Genomic DNA, 20,783 nt, shown 5'->3' on the forward strand with positions numbered 1-20,783 from the left:
CCCATGGCCTTCTGAAAGGAATCCCAGAACTTAGAGGTGAAGATGCTTCCACGATCCGAAGAAATCAATTGTGGAATGCCGTGCAAGGAGACAATCCTGGAGGTGTAGAGCTCTGCCAGCTGAGCTGCTGTGATGGATTCTTTGATAGGAAGGAAATGAGCCACTTTGGAGAGCTTGTCAATGACAACGAAGATAGCGTCATTTCCGCGCTTGGACTTTGGAAACCCAGTCACGAAGTCCATTTCGATATGATCAAACTTCCATTCCGGAATAGCAAGAGGTTGGAGGAGACCAGCTGGTCGTTGGTGTTCTGCTTTCACTCTTCGGCAGACATCACATTCATTCACGAATTGAGCAATTTCTCGCTTCATTCGAGTCCACCAATACGACTGCTTGAGGTCATGGTACATCTTCGTACTTCCAGGATGAATGGAAAGGAGAGAATTGTGCGCCTCGTTCATTATGACTTTCCTTAGATCACCTTTCGGAACCACAATCCGGTCCTCGAAGAGCAAAGTGTCTCTGTCATCAATGCGATAGCACTTGTATTTGGAAAGACCCTTGTCGATACCACGTTTCACTTTCTTCACCATGGCATCAAGGAGTTGTGCCTCACGAATTTGATCTTCCAAAGTAGGAGATACTATGAGGTTGGCAAGAACGCCTTGAGGAACAACTTGGAGATTCAGCTTGCGGAAAGCTTCACAAAGCTCCGGTTGGAACGGCTTGAGAATTAAGCTGTTGCAATACGCTTTCCTGCTTAAAGCATCTGCAATGACATTTGCCTTGCCTGGAGTATATTCAATACTCAGATTGTACTCTTGAATCATTTCGACCCATCGAGTCTGCCTGAGATTGAGGTTGGGCTGAGTGAAAATATACTTGAGACTCTTGTGATCAGTGAAAATGTCCACTTGTCTTCCCAACAAGAGATGTCTCCACGTAATCAATGCATGGACAACTGCCGCCAACTCAAGATCGTGAGTGGGGTAGTTCTTCTCGTTGGGCTTCAACTGCCGAGAGGTATAGGCCACAACTTTCTTCTCTTGCATTAACACAGCACCGAGACCTTGGAGAGAAGCATCACAGAAAACTTCATACGGCTTGGATTCATCAGGAGGAGTCAAGACAGGAGCTGTGACTAGTTTCTGTTTGAGAGTGTTGAAAGCGACTTCACACTCAGGAGACCAGACATATTTCACATGCTTCTGCAGGAGATTGGAAAGAGGCTTTGCAATCTTGGAAAAATTCTCAACGAATCTTCGGCAATAACTTGCAAGACCCAGAAAACTGCGGAGCTGCTTGACATTTTGAGGAGGTTCCCAATCCAGAACTGCGGACACCTTCTCGGGGTTAACAGCGATGCCTTTGGCGGAGATGATGTGACCAAGGAAAAGAACTTCATCGAGCCAAAACTCACATTTGGAGAACTTCGCATAGAATTGATACTCTCTGAGCTTGTCGAGCACCAATCGCAAATGTTTGGCATGATCCTGCTTATTCTTGGAGAAAACCAAGATATCATCGAGATACACCAGAACGAATTCATTGGTATAGGGGTTGAAGATGAAATTCATCATCCGAGAGAAGACCGGTGGAGCATTGACAAGGCCGAAAGACACGACAGTATATTCATAAGAACCAAAGCTTGTTCTGAATGCTGTCTTGGGAATATCTTCTTCACGAATGCGAATCTGATGATAACCCATACGAAGGTCAAGCTTCGAGAATACTTTAGCGCCCTTGAGTTGTTCAAATAGCTCATTGATGTTGGGAAGTGGATACTTGTTCTTGATTGTCTTCTTGTTCAATGGACGGTAGTCGACACAAAGTCGGTCCGTGCCATCCTTCTTCTTGACAAAAAGAACACCACAACCCCATGGAGAAGAACTCGGTCTGATCAAACCCAGACGTTCTTGTTCATCGAGCTGCTTCTTCAATTCCTTCAGCTCGTTTGGTCCAAGCTTGTATGGACGCTTGCAAACGGGTACAGTACCAGGCTCTAGTTCGATAACGAACTCTACTGGCCGGTGCGGAGGCATACCCGGAAGCTCTTCTGGAAAGACATCTTGATACTCGCAAACGACTGGAATTTGAGAGATGGCATCCAATTCGCCCTTCTCATTGAGAGAGAAAAACCGAATGGTTTCATTACGAGCGGCAAAAATAATCACATCCTCAGACGAGTGTGTCAATTGAATTTCTCTGGCAGCACAATCAAGTTGAGCCTTGTGCTTAGAAAGCCAGTCCATCCCAAGAATAAGATCAATATCCGAGTCACCAAGGACAATTGGAGAAGACTGAAATCTATAGTCGCCCATCTTGATGGAAACATCGGGAGCCATCATGCTAGAACTCAAACGTTTACCCGGAGAAACGACATCCATGGGTTTACTCAGATGAGAACAAGTGAATTCATGCTTGGCAAAAAACGGTCTTGACATGAAACAAAGCGATGCACCAGTATCAAAAAGAACTTTTGCAGGAATATCATTAACTGAGAGATTACCCATTATCACATCAGTAGATTCCTCCGCTTGAGCTGCATTCATCATGTTCACCTTAGCAGACTTTGGATTATGCTTGACCACTGCATTGCTGGAAGATCTGACAGGAGGAGGAGGAGGAAGACGCCTCTGGTTGAAGCACTTGTTAGCATAGTGACCTTTCTGCTGACATTTGTTGCAAGTCACCTCTGAGAGAGGACGGTGATAAGGAGCATTGGACTTTGGAGCTTGATTCTGAGACTTGATCTGATAGCCAGAGTTGGAAGAGTTGGAAGAACTATGGCCACCTTTGTTCTTCTGCTGGTAAGGCTGACGAAACGGAGGAGGAGGCAACCAGAACTTCTGTTGCTTAGCTGACACAAGTGAGGAAGAAGAAGACTGAACTGCGTCTCTGACTCTCTTCTTAGAAGCCTCACACTTGAGCTGAGCAGCCTCTTGCTTCAGTGCCATATTGTAGAATTGATCAAACTGAGTAGGCTCAACAAGAACGAGAGCTAACTGCAGATCCTCTTTAAGGCCACCTCTGAAGTGATAGATCATGCTCTTCTCATCAGGAACGTCTTGTTTAGCGAAGCGAGCAAGTTTCTGAAACTGAATGTTGTATTGATACACAGACATGTTTCCTTGCTTGAGATTGCGGAACTCCTCACGCTTGCTCTCAACAACACTTTGTGGAATGTGGTGCGCTTTGAAGTCCCGACAGAAGTCAGTCCAAGTGATCACACGACCTCCTCTGGAATCTTTGTATTGCTGAAACCAATCAGCAGCTTGGTCCTTGAGCTGGAAAGAAGCGAACTTGACATAGTCCTCAGGCCTGACATTGCTACATTCAAAATGCTTGTTGATGTCCACGAGCCAATCATCGGCATCCGTGGCCTCGGCACAATAGCTAAAAGACTTGGGCTGATTTGCGAGAAACTGGTTGAGAGTGGCAAAGTGAAACTGATTGTTGCCTTGACCTTGATTGCCTTGATTGCCTTGCCCTTGAGTACGTTCTTGCAAGAGTTGCAGAATCATCTGAGCATTGGCGTTGGTGGCTGCCATGATTGATTGCCATGCCTCCGGAGGTGGAGGTGGTGGCGGAGGGATCGCTTGACTCCCTTCATTTCGATCCGGATTCTGACGCGTTGGCGGAGCCATCCTGAAGAGGGTGACATCCGTTAGCATCTTGATAGACAAAGATAAGTAGAATCAACGGATAGAAATTGCAACATATAGTCTTCACAACAAACATTCGAACGAAGATGGACGAATGACTTCCGTAGTAAATCATCACACTTCCATAAGTTGAGAAGCCACTTGAAACAGATATGGAATGAACATATGAATTCGAAGGGAACTCGAATACCACAAAACAAAATAAAACCAAGTATTGGCTTGCAGAATAAGCCGGAACAAACATATGATAGAAATTTCGTCCGAAGTTTTCGTGGTGGGGCCCACACGGGCTCAATCGTACAGCACCATCATGTACAAGGCTGTGCACATGACATACGAAGCGTCCCCGAGTCGGCAAAGCCATGGACTCTTTAAGACACAACGAGACCACTGTAAAATCAACCGTATACAGGCGGACCACTAGACGTCGAACCCCAATCTCATATCATGCGTCTGTCGGAAAGAAATCCTAAAGCTACTAGAATTCCCACTTATAAACTCCCGAAACTTTCCGGTTATGCAATCTGGTGTAGGGGATACAGGGGACACAAATATATATCACCCAAACTAACAATCCCTAGATCCAGCTGTATCCATCCGTCAACACATAACCAAGAAACCTTCGGAAATCGTTTACCTCAACCTTCGAAAAACATCCGTTATACAAGTTATGGCAATACTCCCGAACTCCCGCCCCAGTACTGGGTGGCGTCGAGGTGATCTCACCAACAACTGCATAAAAGAGATTTCGATGTCGGCGAAACTCAGGTATTCCAGAACTGCAACAATAAAATTGTGACGACAACACCTCGGAGCTCAACTCCCCGGGACACTGCCACAACCCCTAAATGACAGGAGGCACCAAGAACAATGTTCTCATCACAAATCGATCGGAACAATTCCAAGATACCCGCGTGATCCTAAAAAAAAAATTTAGTGAAATTTGAGGAGAGAGTAGTCAAAACTTCTACGTCAGGAGACCTCACCAGAGCGACGAAGGGACTGAGGAGTAAAAAGAATCCTACTCTCCGATATATATAATCCTAAGACTCAAAACATTTTTGTTCTAGACTCAACAACGCCAGCGATTCGATCAAGCAGGGGGCTCCTAAGTCGGGGATGGCTCTGATTACCAACTTGAAACGCCCACGATGCGGCTATATCTCCCACGTGTCGGGGCACGACTTAGAGGCATAACCGCATAGTGGTTTTGTCGCAAGAAGGGTCATCTTCACACAATCCCATGTAATGAACAAGAATGGGATAAAGAGTTGGCTTACAATCGCCACTTCACACAATACATAAATATCATTCATACATCATCCAAAATACAATCATATAGACCGAGTACGGTCAAAATCCAGATGAAAATAAGACAACCCCAAATGCTAGATCCCCGATCGTCCCAACTGGGCACCACTACTGATCATCAGGAAAAGACACATAGTAACGACCACGTTCCTCGTCGAACTCCCACTTGAGATCGACGCCATCATCTGCACTGGCATCGTCGGCACCTGCAACTGGTGTTGGAAGTATCTGTGAGTCACAGGGACTCAGCAATCCCACACCCGCGAGATCAAGACTATTTAAGCTTGTAGGACAAGAGGTGCAAAGAGGTGGAGCTACAGCGGCAAAACATATATGGTGGCTAACTTACGCAAATGAGAGCGAGAAGAGAAGCAAAGGAACGGACGTCATCTAGCAATGACCAAGAAGAGGTCCTGAACACTTACTTACGTCAAACATAACACATACCGTGTTCACTTCCCGGATTCCGCCGAGAAGAGACCATCACGGCTACACACGCACTTGGTGTATTTTAATTGGGTCAAGTGACACGTTATCTAAAACCGGACATTAACAAATTCCCATCTGCCTCATAACCGCGGGCACGGCTTTCGAAAGATAATACCCTGCAGGGGTGTCCCAACTTAGCCCATCATAAGCTCTCACGGTCAACGAAGGATAAACCTTCTCCCGGAAAGACCCGATCAGTCTCGGAATCCCGGTTTACAAGACATCTCGACAATGGTAAAACAAGACCAGCAAAGCCACCCGAATGTGCCGACAAATCCCGATAGGAGCTGCACATATCTCGTTCTCAGGGCACACCGGATAAGTCAAGCTACGAGTAAAACCAGACCTCGAGTTTCCCCGAGGTGGCCCCGCAGGCTGCTCGGTTCGGACCAACACTCGAAGGAGCACTGGCCCGGGGGGGTTAAAATAAGATGACCCTCGGGCTCGCGAAAACCTGGGGGAAAAGGCTTAGGCGGCAAATAGTAAAACCAAAGTTGGGCCATGCTGGAGGAGTTTTATTCAAGGCGAACTGTCAAGGGGGTCCCATAAATCACCCGACCGCGTAAGGAACGCAAACTCAAGGAACATAATCCCGGTATAACAGTACTAGGGCGGCAAGAGTGGAACAAAACACCAGGCATAAGGCCGAGCCTTCCACCCTTTACCAAAATATATAGATGCATTAATTAAATAAGAGATATTGTGATATCCCAACATATCCATGTTCCGACATGGAACAAACTTCAACTTCGCCTGCAACTAGCAACGCTATAAGAGGGGCTGAGCAAAAGCGGTAACATAGCCAAACAACGGTTTGCTAGGGAAGGATGGTTAGGGGCTGACATGGCTGAAATAGGAGACATGATATAGCGAGAGATAGGTAGCGAGCATGGCAATAGAGCGAACAACTAGCATAGCAAAGATAGAAGTGATTTCGAGGGGTGGTCATCTTGCCTGCAAGATTCTCAGAGTTGTCGAAAGCTTGATCCTCGTAAGTGTACTCGACAGGTTCCTCGTTCACGAACTCGTCTCCCGGCTCTACCCAAGACAAGAACACAAACAAATGGAACGACAATCAACAACGAGAAATGCGCAAGCAACATGATGCAAGACATGTATGATATGCAAGTTATGATATGCGATGCATATGCGAGCTCCGGAAGGAAAATGATGAACATGGCAGTAACTTGACAAACCAAGCATGCCACTGGAAAGATGAGATGATTTCGGTCGAAATCGATATAAAGATCACCGGAATCGGATGCACGGTTTGCAAATGGCAAGCAAAACAAGAATGACAATAATCTGCGATAAACAGCAAGATAGCACTTAAAATGCAACAAGTAACAATGCTACAGCACCCCAACATAGCAACAAAGCACATGGCAGTAATCTACAGGAAATGCTTGACAAAAGATGAACACTGAGCTACGGCTAGTTCACAACATATCAAGCTCAAACAAGCATGGCAAAAGTGCAAAAGATTACAGGTTCACAGACTTGGTGAAAAACTGGACATGGCAGAAATCAGCATCAGGTAGCAAAGTTCAGAGCACGAAATCAACATGCTACAGGAACTTAACATAGCAAAACAAGGCATGGTAGTGTTCTACTAAATGCACATGACAAAAGTCCCTTACTGACCATAAGCCAAAAAGAACCAGAAGATATGATGGCAAGCATGTAAACATAGCAAGTTTCGTTATCAGGTTTCAGACTTAGCAGAAAACAGAGCATGGCAGAAATATTAATATGTAGGCCTCTTTGTGAGCTTGATGCACTCACTACAGAGCAATTCATGAAAAACCAAGCATACCTAAAGCAAGATGGCATGTTTATGAAGCTATCCATGGCAAGAACAATTACATAGCATGTGTGGATGAACTACAATCAGCTTGGCAAAAATGCATGTCATGTTAAGAATCTGCCAGAAATATTTTATAGCAAAAGTAGAGCAAGATTGAGTTATGCTATGGTGCTCTAAAATTGCAAACAATTGCAGGAATGGATCAATTACAACTATAGCTACAAAACATCCTTACTGAACATCTCCAAAATATGCATGGATCTCTCTGTAACATCAAGTTTACATGGCAACAAAATTACAGCAGACAAAGACTTAGAGAAATCACTAAGTCCCTGAAATCAGAAATATTACGGGACCTACTTTGCATGCTTGTGCTAGTCACCACATAGATCACAAAAATACATGGACTATACCACTGGAAAGATGGCATTGCATACTTCAAAACACATGTAGAGCTCATGCTCAAAAGATGCACAGAATAAAAGATACAAAAATGACAAATCTCCAAGTTCTGTTAAGAACCAGAGGTTAACAGCAACTAGCCCTCTTCCAACGAAGATTTGGGCATCGAGATGACCTCTAATGAAAATGATGCAATTGAACAAAATGAAGAGCATCACGAGGCGAACAATTTGACATATTATACGCGCGAATCGGAGCTACATGCACAAAGTTATCGCATCGGGAACACAAGCACTTGCTGATGGAATTCACAGACTTAGGAAAAAAACGGAGCTCGGGGAAAGTCAACGGGAACAGTACCGGCTCCGAACGGATCGGGCTCCCGAGCTCGAGCTCGAGCCCGACGGCGGCGCAGGGAGAGGAGGCGCGGCGGGCCGGTGGAGGCGAGGCCGGCGGCGGCCGGAGGGGCGGCCGGAGCGGCGCCGGCGGCGGGCGGCGGGGCCGGCCGGCGGAGGCACGGCGGGGCCAGCGAGGGCGCGGCGGCGGGCCGGGATCCGGCGGGCGGCGCGGCGAGCCGGCGAGCTCGTGGCGGCGGCGGCGGCGACCGGCGACGGGAGAGGCGGCGGAGGCGCGGTGCGGGCGCGGGAGAGGCGGCGGCGGGCTCGGGCGGGCCCGCTGCGGGCTTCGCGGGCCGGCGGCGGGGCGGCTGGACGTGTCCGGCTCCGCCCGGACGTGTCCGGCGGCGGAGTGGGACGAGGGCTAGGGTTAGACTGCAGTTCGTTTTTCGGGATGCCCACTCATTTATAGGTAGAGGGAGCTAGGAGCCTCCAAATGAGGTGCGGTTTTCGCCCACACGATCGTGATCGAACGACCTAGAGCATGGAAGAGAGTTTGGTGGGCTTTGGGCTGGTTTTGGAGGGGGTTTTTGCTGGATACTCAAATGGACATTGCGGAGGCCCGGTTAACCGTTGGAGTACCAAACGACCTCCGAATGGAACGAAACTTGACCGGTAGTCTCCGGGTGGTATAATAAAACCACTTGACAAGCCTCGGTCCATTCGGAGAAAGTTTGACACACGCACACGAAAGAAAACAAGAAGGGTGCACCGGAGGAGATAGGAGCGCCGGATTGGAAAACGGACAACGGGGAAAATGCTCGGATGCATGAGACGAACACGTATGCGAATGCAATGCACATGATGACATGATATGAAAAAGCATGACATGACAAAATACAAAACGAAAGACAAAAACCCGACAACGGAGGGAAAACAAAACACATAGCCGGAAATGGCAAGAGTCGGAGTTACAAATATGGCAAGTTACATGCGGGGTGTTACACGGCCTGTCGGCTCCATACCAGACCAGTTGGCGGGGCCCACCAGACATCGGGCTCCAGCAGCTGGCGGAGAAGCCGGCCACCAGAGAGACTGACAGCCGGGTCCTACACCCGGCCGGATTACTATTGTACCCCTGGGGGGTAGGCCTATATAAACCCCCAGGGCACCCATGCAAAGGGTTCCCAACTTGTTAGAACTAGACCGACCCATAGAGAAAGGAGAGAGCTAGCCTTGCTTTCTTCCACCTCTAGCAAACAGCTCGACGAGCACCATTGTACTCACTAGTGCTTTAGTGATCATGCAGAGACCCCGCAGAGCAGGACTAGGGGTGTTATCTCCTAGGAGAGCCCCGAACCTGGGTAAAGTGCGCCGGCGTTCGTGTCTACGCCTTATCCCGCTTCCAGGCACCAGCGACGTTCTACTCGCTCCCACCATGATAAGCCATCCATTGGTATATGTCGCACCCAACCCCCGACACCAATCTTCGCTTAATCCATAGCCCCTATTTCGAGTTGCAAATGTGAGCAACAGAACCAATATCAAATACCCAGGCGCTACTACGAGCATTAGTAAGGTACAAATCAATAACATGTATATCAAATATACCTTTCACTTTGCCATCCTTCTCATCCGCGAAATACTTGGGGCAGTTCTGCTTCTAGTGACCAGTCCGTTTGCAATAGAAGCACTCAGTCTCAGGTTAGGTCCAGACTTGGGCTTCTTCACTTGAGCAGCAACTTGCTTGCCGTTCATCTTGAATTTACCCTTCTTCCCTTTACCCTTCTTCTTGAAACTAGTGGTCTTGTTAACCATCAACACTTGATGCTCCTTCTTTTTTTCTACCTCCGCAACCTTTAGTATCACGAAGAGCTCGGGAATTGTCTTATCCATCCCTGGCATATTATAGTTCATCACGAAGATTTTGCATCTTGGTGGCAGTGATTGAAGAACTCTGTCAATGACACTATCAACCGGAAGATTAACTCCCAGTTGATTCAAGTGATTGTGGTACCCAGACATTCTGAGTATATGTTCACTGACAAAACTATTCTCCTCCATTTTGCAGCTGTAGAACTTATTGGAGACTTCATATCTCTCAATCCGGGCATTTGCTTGAAATATTAACTTCAACTCCTGGAACATCTCATATGCTCCATGATGTTCAAAACATCGTTGAAGTCCCGGTTCTAAGCCGTAAAGCATGGCACACTGAACTATCGAGTAGTCATCAGCTTTGCTCTGCCAGACGGTCACAACGTCTGGTGTTGCTTCTGTAGCAGTTCTTGCACCTAGCGGTGCTTCCAGGATGTAATTCTTCTGTGCAACAATGAGATAATACTCAAGTTACGGACCCAGTCCGTGAAGTTGCTACCATCATCTTTCAACTTAGCTTTCTCTGGGAACACATTAAAATTCAACGGAACAGTAGCACAGGCCATTTATCTACAACAACATAGACATGCAAAATACTATCAGGTACGAAGTTCATGATAAATTAAAGTTCAATCAATAATATTACTTAAGAATGCCCACTTAGATAGACATCCCTCTAATCATCTAAGTGATCACGTGATCCATATCAACTAAACCATGTCCGATCATCACATGAGATGGAGTAGTTTTCAATGCTGAACATCACTATGTTGATCATATCTACTATATGATTCACGCTCGATCGTTCGGTCTCAGTGTTCCGAGGCCATATCTGCATATGCTAGGCTCGTCAAGTTTAACCCGGGTATTCTGCGTGTGCAAAACTGGCTTGCACCCGTTGTATGTGAACGTAGAGCTTATCACACCCGATCATCACGTGGTGTCTCGGCAGGACGAACTGTAGCAACGGTGCATACTCAGGGAGAACACTTGTACCTTGAAATTTAGTGAGAGATCATCTTATAATGCTACCGCCGTACTAAGCAAAATAAGATGCATAAAGGATAAATGTCACATGCAATCAATATAAGTGATATGATATGTCCATCATCATCTTGTGCCTTTGATCTCCATCTCCAAAGCACCATCATGATCACCATCGTCACCGGCTTGACACCTTGATCTCCATCGAAACATCGTTGTCGTCTCGCCAACTATTGCTACTACGACTATCGCTACCGCTTAGTGATAAAGTAAATCAATTACATGGAGATTGCATTTCATACAATAAAGCGACAACCATATGGCTCCTGCCAGTTGCCGATAACTGTTACAAAACATGATCATCTCATACAACAATTTATATATCATCACGTCTTGACCATATCACATCACAGCAAGCCCTGCAAAAACAAGTTAGACGTCCTATACTTTGTTGTTGCAAGTTTTACATAGCTGCTACGGGCTTAGCAAGAACCGTCTTACCTACGCATCAAAACCACAATGATTTTTCGTCAAGTGTGCTGTTTTAACCTTCAACAAGGACCGGGCGTAGTCACACTCGATTCAACTAAAGTTGGAGAAACAGACACCCACTAGCCACCTATGTGCGAAGCACGGCGGTAGAACCAGCCTCGTGAACGCGATCATGTAATGTCGGTTTGGGCCGCTTCATCCAACAATACCGCCGAATCAAAGTATGACATGCTGGTAAGCAGTATGACTATTATCGCCCACAACTCTTTGTGTTCTCCTCGTGCATATAACATCTACACATAGACCTGGCTCGGATGCCACTGTTGGAGAACGTAGTATTTCAAAAAAGTTGCCTACGATCATGCAAGATCTATCTAGGAGAAGCATAGCAACGAGCGGGGAGAGTGTGTCCACGTACCCTCGTAGACCAAAAGCGGAAGCGTTTAGTAACGCGGTTGATGTAGTCGGATGTCTTCGCGATCCAACCGATCCAACTACCAAACGCACGGCACCTTCGTGATCTGCACACGTTCAGCTCAGTGACGTCCCTCGATCTCTTGATCCAGTTGAGGCCGAGGGAGAGTTTCGTCAGCACGACGGCGTGGTGACGGTGATGATGAAGTTATCGACGCAGGGCTTCGCCTAAGCACTACGACAATATGACCGAGGTGGAAAACTATGGAGGGGGGCACCGCACACGGCTAAAGATCAACTTGTGTGTCTATGGGGTGCCCCCTCCCCCGTATATAAAGAAGGGGGAGGAGGCCGGCCAAGGGAGGAGGCGCGCCATGGGGGGGGTGGAGTCCTACTAGGACTCCAAACCTAGTAGGATTCACCCCCCCTTTCCTATTCCAAGTTGGAGAAGGGGGGAAGGAGGAGGAGGAGAGAAGGAAGGAGGGGGGCGCCGCCCCTCCCCTTGTCCAATTCGGATTGGGGCAAGGGGGTGCGCTCCACCTCCTGGCCAGCCCTCTCTCTTCTCCACTAAGGCCCATGAGGCCCAATAGCTTCCCGGGGGGGGGGGGTTCCGGTAACCCCTGGTACTCCGAAACTTATCTGAAACGAGCCGAACCATTCTGGTGTCCGAATGTAAACTTCCAATATATGAATCTTTATGTCTTGACCATTTTTAGACTCCTCGTCACGTCCATGATCTCATCCGGGACTCCGAACAACCTTCGGTCATCAAATCACATAAACTCATAATACAAATCGTCATCGAACGTTAAGCGTGCGGACCCTATGGGTTTGACCACTATGTAGACATGACCGAGACACATCTCCGGTCAATAGCCAATAGCGGAACCTGGATGCTCATATTGGTTCCTACATATTCTACGAAGACCTTTATCGGTCAAACCGCACAACAACATACGTCGTTCCCTTTTTCATCGGTATGTTACTTGCCTGAGATTCGATCGTCGGTATCATCATACCTAGTTCAATCTTGTTACCGACAAGTCTCTTTACTCGTTCTGTAATGCGTCTTCCCGCAACTACCTCATTAGTCACATTTCTTGCAAGGCTTATAGTGATGTGCATTATCGAGAGGGCCTAGAGATACCTCTCCGACAATTGGATTGACCAATCCTAATCTCGATCTATGCCAACTCAACAAACACCATCGGAGACACCTGTAGAGCATCTTTATAATAACCCAGTTACGTTGTGACGTTTGATAGCACATTAATTGTTCCTCCGGTAGTCGGGAGTTGCATAATCTCATAGTCATAGGAACATGTATAAGTCATGAAGAAAGCAATAGCAATAAACTAAACGATCATAGTGCTAAGCTAACCGATGGGTCTTGTCCATCACATCATTCTCTAATGATGTGATCCCGTTCATCAAATGACAACACATGTCTATGGCTAGGAAACTTAACCATCTTTGATTAACGAGCTAGTCTAGTAGAGGCATACTAGGGACACTCTGTTTGTCTATGTATTCACACATGTACTAAGTTTCCGGTTAATACAATTCTAGCATGAATAATAAACATTTATCATGATATAAGGAAATATAAATAACAACTTTATTATTGCCTCTAGGGCATATTTCCTTCCGACGGACGTGCACCCACATGGAATAAGAAATCTATATTTTGGGACCTACCCTATTGGAAAGACCTAGAGGTCCGCTCTGCAATCGAAGTTATGCACGTGACGAAGAATCTTTGCGTGACCCTACTTGGCTTCTTGGGAGTGTATGGGAAGACAAAAGATACACCGGAGGCACGGGAGGACCAGCAACATATGCACGGAAAAGACGACATACATCAAGGTCATGCCAGCTACGCTCTTACCAAAAAAGAGAAGGAAATCTTCTTTGAATGCCTGCTCAGTATGAAGGTCCCGTCTAGCTTCTCGTTGAATATAAAGGGAATAATAAATATGGCAGAGAAAAAGTTCCAGAACCTAGAGTCTCATGACTGCCACATGATTATGACGCAACTGCTTCCTATTGCATCGAGGGGATTCTACCGGAAAACGTTTGATTAGCCATTGTGAGGCTATGTGCATTCCTCAATGCAATCTCTCAGAAGTTAATCTATCCAGAAATCATACCAAGGTTAGAGGGGTGCAATGTCTTGTCACTTTCGAGTTGGTGTTCCCCCATCCTTCTGCAATATCATGAGGCACGTCCTAGTTCATCTATGCGAAGAGATTGCCGATACATCTCCAACATATCTATAATTTTTGATTGTTCCATGCGGTTATATTATCATTCTTGGATGTTTTACAATCATTTTATAGCAACTTTGTATCATTTTTTGTGACTAACCTATTGACATAGTGCTCAGTGCCAGTTGCTGTTTTTAGCTTGTTTTTTACTTCGCAGAAAATCAATACCAAACGGAGTCCAAATGTAGCGAAACATTTTGGAGAATGTTTCTGGACCAGAAGACACAGGATAGGCCGAAGAAGTACCAGAGGGGTGCCCTGTGGGGGGCACAACCTACCAGGGCGTTCCTGGGGGCCCAGGCGCCCCTAGGTGGGTTATGCCTACCTCGGTGGCCTCCCGCACCGCCTGTTTGCTATATGAATACCCCAATATTCCATAAACCCTAGGGGAGTCGACGAAAATCAATTCCAGCCGCTGCAAGTTCCAGAACCACCAGATCCAATCTAGACACCATCACGGAGGGGTTCATCATCCTCATTGGTGCCTCTCCGATGATGCGTGAGTAGTTCATTGTAGACCTACGGGTCCATAGTTAGTAGCTAGATGGCTTCGTATCTCTCTTTTGATTCTCAATACAATGGTCTCTTGGAGATCTATTTGATGTAACTCTTTTTGTGGTGTGTTTGTTGGGATCCAATGAACTTTGAGTTTATGATCATATCTTTGTTTTTATCCATGAAAGTTATTTGAGTCTTTTGATCTCTTATATGCATGATTACTTATAGCCTCGTATTTCTTCTTCGAATCTTTGGTTTAGTTAGGCCAACTAGATCAATTTTTCTTGCCATTGGAAGAGGTGCTTTGTGATGGGTTCGATCTTACGGTGCTTGACCCCCTTGACAGAAAGGGAACCCACACGTATGTATCGTTGCTATTAAGGATAACAAGATGGGGTCTATTTCTACATAAATAGATCTTGTCTACATCATTTCATCATTCTTATTGCATTACTCCATTTCTCCTTGAACTTAATACACTAGATGCATGCTGGATAGCGGTCGATGTGTGGAGTAATAGTAGTAGATACATGCAGGAGTCGGTCTACTAATCTTGGATGTGATGCCTATATAATGATCATTGCCTGGATATCTTCATGATTATTCGAAGTTCTATAAATTGCCCAACATTAATTTGTTTACCCACCGTATGCTATTTTTCTCGAGAGAAGCCACTAGTGAAATCTACGATCCCCGAGTCTCTTCTTTATTATATTTGCCTTCGCGATCTATTTTTATTTGCTTTTATTTTCAGATCTATTAAACAAAAAATACAAAAACACTTTGCTGCAATTTTTGTTTGTTTATTTTATCTCGCGTTCCCCCAAGATCTATTTATCCAATCTACTACAATTTTACCTATCTTCTTACCCATGAGGGATTGACAACCCCTCTCTTACGTCGGGTTGCAAGTATTTGTTCTTTGTGTGCAGGAGCTGTTTACGTGGTGTTGCGTGGTTCTCCTACTGGTTCGATAACCTTTGTCTCATCACTGAGGGAAATACCTTACGTAGCTATGCTGCATCAACCCTTCATGTTTGGGGAAATACCGACGTAGTTTAAGCCGCATAAAAAGGAATTTCTGGCGCCGTTGCCGGGGAGACATCATCAATATCTACCAGGTTCCTAATCACAAATCTCATCTCCGTGAAATTTACATTATTTGCCATTTGCCTCTTGTTTTCCTCTCCCACACTTCACAAAAATTTGTCGTTCTATTCGCCCTCTTTTTTCGTTTGCCGTTTTCTCGTCAGATCTGTTTTTGAGTGCAATCTTGTTGCGTAGTCACAATGACTCAAGAGAATACCAAGTTGTGTGATTTCTCCAATACCAACAACAATGATTTTATTAGCACTCCGATTGCTCCTCCCGCCACTAGTGCGGACACTTGTGATATTAATGCCGCTTTGTTGAATCTTGTTATGAAAGATCAATTTTCTGGTACTCCTAATCAGGATGCCGCGTCCCATCTTAATACATTCGTGGAATTATGCGATATGCAAAAGAAAAAAGATGTGGACAATGATATTCTTAAGTTGAAATTATTTTAGTTTTCTTTGCGAGACCGTGCAAAAATTTGGTTTCTTCTTTGCCTCACTATAGTATCGATTCTTGGGATAAGTGCAAAGATTCTTTTATTACTAAGTATTTTTCGCCCATGAAAATTATTTCTGTTAGGACACAAATCATGAATTTTAAACAACTTGAGCATGAACATGTTGCGCAATCTTGGGAAAGAATGAAATTGATGCTTAGAAATTGTCCTACTCATGGTTTAAATCTTTGGATGATCATACAAATTTTTTTTGCGGGGTTGAATTTTGTCTCTCGAAATCTTTTAGATTCCGCTGCGGGTGGTACTTTTATGGAAATTACTTTGGGTGAAGCCACCAAATTTCTTGATAATATTATGGAAAATTATTCTCAATGGCATAGCGAAAGAGCTCCTACTAGTAAAAAAGTTAATTCGGTTGAAGAAATTTCTTCTTTGAGTGAAAAAGTTGATGCTCTTATGAAATTGGTTGCTAATAAAAGTGGCCCTACTGATTTTAATGATGTGCCTTTGTCTACTGATGACCCACAAGTATATGGGATCAATTGTAGCTCTTTTCGATAAGTAAGAGTGTCGAACCAAACGAGGAGCAGAAGGAAATGACAAGTGGTTTTCAGCAAGGTAATGTCTGCAAGTGCTGAAATTGTAAGTAGTAGAGTAGTTTGATAGCAAGATAATTTGTAACGAGCAAGTAACAATAATAGTAGCAAAAGTGCAGCTAGGTAGCCAAATCCTTTTGAGGCAAAGGACAGACCAAAACGGTCTCTTATGATAAGCAAAGCATTCTTGAGGGTACACGGGAATTTCATCTAGTCACTTTCACCATGTTGGTTCGATTTGTGTTCGCTACTTTGATAATTTGATATGTGGGTGGACCGGTGCTTAGGTGCTGTTCTTACTTGAACAAACTCCTACTTATGATTAACCCTCCTGCAAGCATCCGCAACTATGAGAAAAGTATTAAGAATAAATTCTAACCATAGCATTAAACTATTGGATCCAATCGGTCTCTTACGGAATAGCGCATAAACTGGGGTTTAAGCTTCTATCACTCTCGCAACCCACCATCTAATTGCTACTCCACAATGCATTCCCTTAGGCCCAAATATGGTGAAGTGTCATCTAGTCGATGTTCACATGACACCACTAAGGGAATAACAACATACATACTATCAAAATATCGAACACATATCAAGTTCACATGATTACTTGCAACATGATTTCTCCCGTGACCTCAAGAACAAAAGTAGCTACTCACAAATGATTATCATGCTCAAGATCAGAGGGGTATTAAATAGCATATTGGATCTGAGCATATAATCTTCCACCAAATAAACCATATAGTAATCAACTACAAGATGTAATCAACACTACTAGTCACCCACAAGCACCAATCTATAGTTTCGGTAACAAGATTGAACACAAGAGATGAACTAGGGTTTGAGATGAGATGGTGTTGTTGAAGATGTTGATGGGGATTGCCCTCCCGAAGATGGGTGATTTGTTGGTGATGATGATGACGATGATTTCCCCCTCCGGGAGGGAAGTTCCCCCGGCTGAATCGCTCAGCTGGAGGGCAAAAGTGCTCCTGCCCAAGTTCCTCCTCGAGATGGTGGCGCTCCGTCCCGAAAGTCATCTCCTTCTTTTTTCTATGTCAAAATGACCTATATACCAGAAGATGGGCACCGGAGGTGGGCCTGGGTGAGCACAACCCACCAGGGCACGTCTAGGCTCCCTGGCGCGCCTGGGCTCCCTAGCGCGCCCAGGTGGGTTGTGCCCACCTGGTGGGCCTCCTCTGGTACTTATTTTCTCCAATATTCATCATATATTCCATAAAAATTCTCCGTGAAGTTTCAGCCTGTTTGGAGTTGTGCAGAATAGGTAGCCTGATGTAGCTTTTCCAGGTCCAGATTTCCATCTGCCGGAATTCTCCCTCTTTGTGTGTACCTTGCAAATTATGAGATAAAAGGCATTATAATTACTCCAAAAAGCATTATAATGCATAAAAACATCATAAATAACCATAGGAAAACATGATGCAAAATGGACGTATCAACTCCCCCAAGCATACACCTCGCTTGTCCTCAAGCGAAAACCGAAATCGAAAAACATGTCCACATGCTTAGAGAGAGAGGTGTCGATAAAAACAAAATATGGACATAGAACCATCATGTTCATTATTAGAACAGCAACAAACTTAAACATAAGACTCTTATCATAGAACTTTTATCATAGACTTCTCATGAATAAGTGACAATTCATCACACTATTGAAGTATAAAGCAAAAACTCTATTAGAAACCAACAAACTGTGTTCTCACTCAACTTAGCAACTACAATTCATCACCTTTTCAGGAAGGGTCACGTATCGGAGCCCTTAGGCAGGTCCACATACTCAACCATCATATAGTCTTCTATGATTGCTAACACTCACCGCATACACATGAGCAAAACGTTTCAACCGGACACATAGAAAGATAGGGGCTTATAGTTTCTCCTCCCAATGTATTCACCTCAAGGGTGATGTCAACAATAATAACTCATGCTATCTATATTCAATTGGACATATGTGCCTAGATCCTTCCTCACCACATGATGCTTGCCAAAGGAGAAAATAAAGAAGGAATAGAGAGAAAACTTTGACTCTTTGCATAAAAGTAAATACATAAAAGTAAAGATAGGCCCTTTGCAGAGGGAAGCAGAGGTTGCCATGCACTTATTTGTTTGTATTCTCAACCCCTTAGTGCAAAAGAAAGTCACGTTGCATTTCCCCTTGTGATGGAATCCTTTATTATGCAGTCTGTCGCTTTTATTCTTCACCATCACAAGTTTGTACAACGCTCAATTTCCCTTACACTAAATGATCTCACACTTTTAGAAGCAATTTTTATTTCCTTATTGCACCGATGAAAACTTACTTGAGGGATCTTGCTCAATCCCTAGGTAGGTATGGTTGACACTTGAAAATAAGATTTGGGTTTAAGGGTTTTTGGATGCACAAGTAATATCTCTACTTAGTGCGGGATTTTTGGCTAGCAAAGATAGGAGCAAGCACCACATGTTAAAGGATCTATGACAATATGACTTCTATGTGAATATAAACAAACATAAATCATTAGGTTGTCTTCCTTGTCCAACGTCAACAATTTTGGCATATAATATTTTGATGGGGGCTCACAATCACAAAATATTTCTAGGATAGTATATCTATATGTGAATCTTTTCTTCCCTTATTAATTCTTTCATGAGTTGCATCATTGACCAGTGCTATGCTTGTCAATATCTAATAAAATTTTCTACTTATACTTTTCCTTATGTGGTGTCATCACCTACCATAAGATTAGCATATGATCTTTTTCATCTATTTCCTTTCTTCTTATTTATTTCCTTTCTTTTTATTGCAACTTGAAAGTCAAGAAAGCAAAAAATCAAACTAAATTTTATTATATATCTCACACACGATTACAAGGATAGATCACTAAGCAAACTCTCAAAAAGAAAGGATCGAACTAAACTTTTATTCAACTAAGCAAAATATAACTATGGATCGAACTAAGATAAGTAAAGGCAAAAGATAGTGGGGATGATATGATACCGGGGCACCTCCCCCAAGCTTGGCGGAAGCCAAGAGGAGTGCCCATACCCGATACTCAATTTTCTTTTGGTGATGAAGAAGAAGGTGGTGGTGATGAAGAAGAGATCTTGTCCTCGGGTTTCCATGGCAGAGGTCCACCATCATAAGAGGAAGAGTGAGTCTCCCGGGTCCTACAACCGGTAGCCAAACTCATACCTTTTAACCTTGCCTCATATTCAAAGACTTGGTTTTGGAGATCGTAAATCTGGCTTTGGAGGAAGTTGATTTGCTCGTTGAGGGTGAAGATGATGTCCTTCATGGGCTTTCCATCCACCTTGAGATCACGGGAAAGGTCTGTGATCATGAGGTGATTGGCATTGAGTCCACGTTCCACCATCCCCTTGCAGCGGAAGACATCTTGTTCCATAGCTTCAAGCCTAGCCTCCATGGTTCCTGTCCCCTTGGGACATGGCACGTCGCGGAGGTGAAGCACCCCCTCATGCATCTGGATGACCTGAGGGTGCTGCACCACCTCCCGCAAATATGGTTTGATGACGTTCTTGAAGAACTTGTCCTTGGAGGAGCTTGAAGAGGCCATAGTAGATGGGATCTGACAGAAAACAACAAGGTAAAGAAAATAGAGGATTTCTCCGCGATACGGTGGTCAACAAGTTAGGGGGGTATATAAATATTTTTATCTTCGGAAGCAAGCAAACTGTAGAAAAACGGAGTCCGGAAGGTACCCTAGGTGGGCACAACCCACCTGGGCGCGCCTGGCAAGCCAACCGCGCCCTAGTGTCTTGTGCCCACCAGGGTACGCTTCTTGGAAGTTTCTTATTTTCCTAATTTTCTAAATATTCCAAAACAGACAAAAATATTTTTGCGGATTTTTTGGAGTCCATTTACTTACCGTATCATGTACCTCCTTATTTTCACGATTCTGGAGTGTTCCGGAAGGACTCTTTATGTGTTCTTCCGGTGTCAAAGTTTGGATAATATTACTTTATCCATTAATAGGCATACCTGAGATATAATGTTTTAGTCATTGCCCGTTAACAACTTTTGGGTTAGTACCTTCGGCATTATTTATTTTGATGGCTCCAGACCGATAAACCT

This window comes from Aegilops tauschii, chromosome 6, assembly GCF_002575655.3.
Source record: "Aegilops tauschii subsp. strangulata cultivar AL8/78 chromosome 6, Aet v6.0, whole genome shotgun sequence".
In the NCBI taxonomy this organism is placed as follows: Eukaryota; Viridiplantae; Streptophyta; class Magnoliopsida; order Poales; family Poaceae; genus Aegilops; species Aegilops tauschii.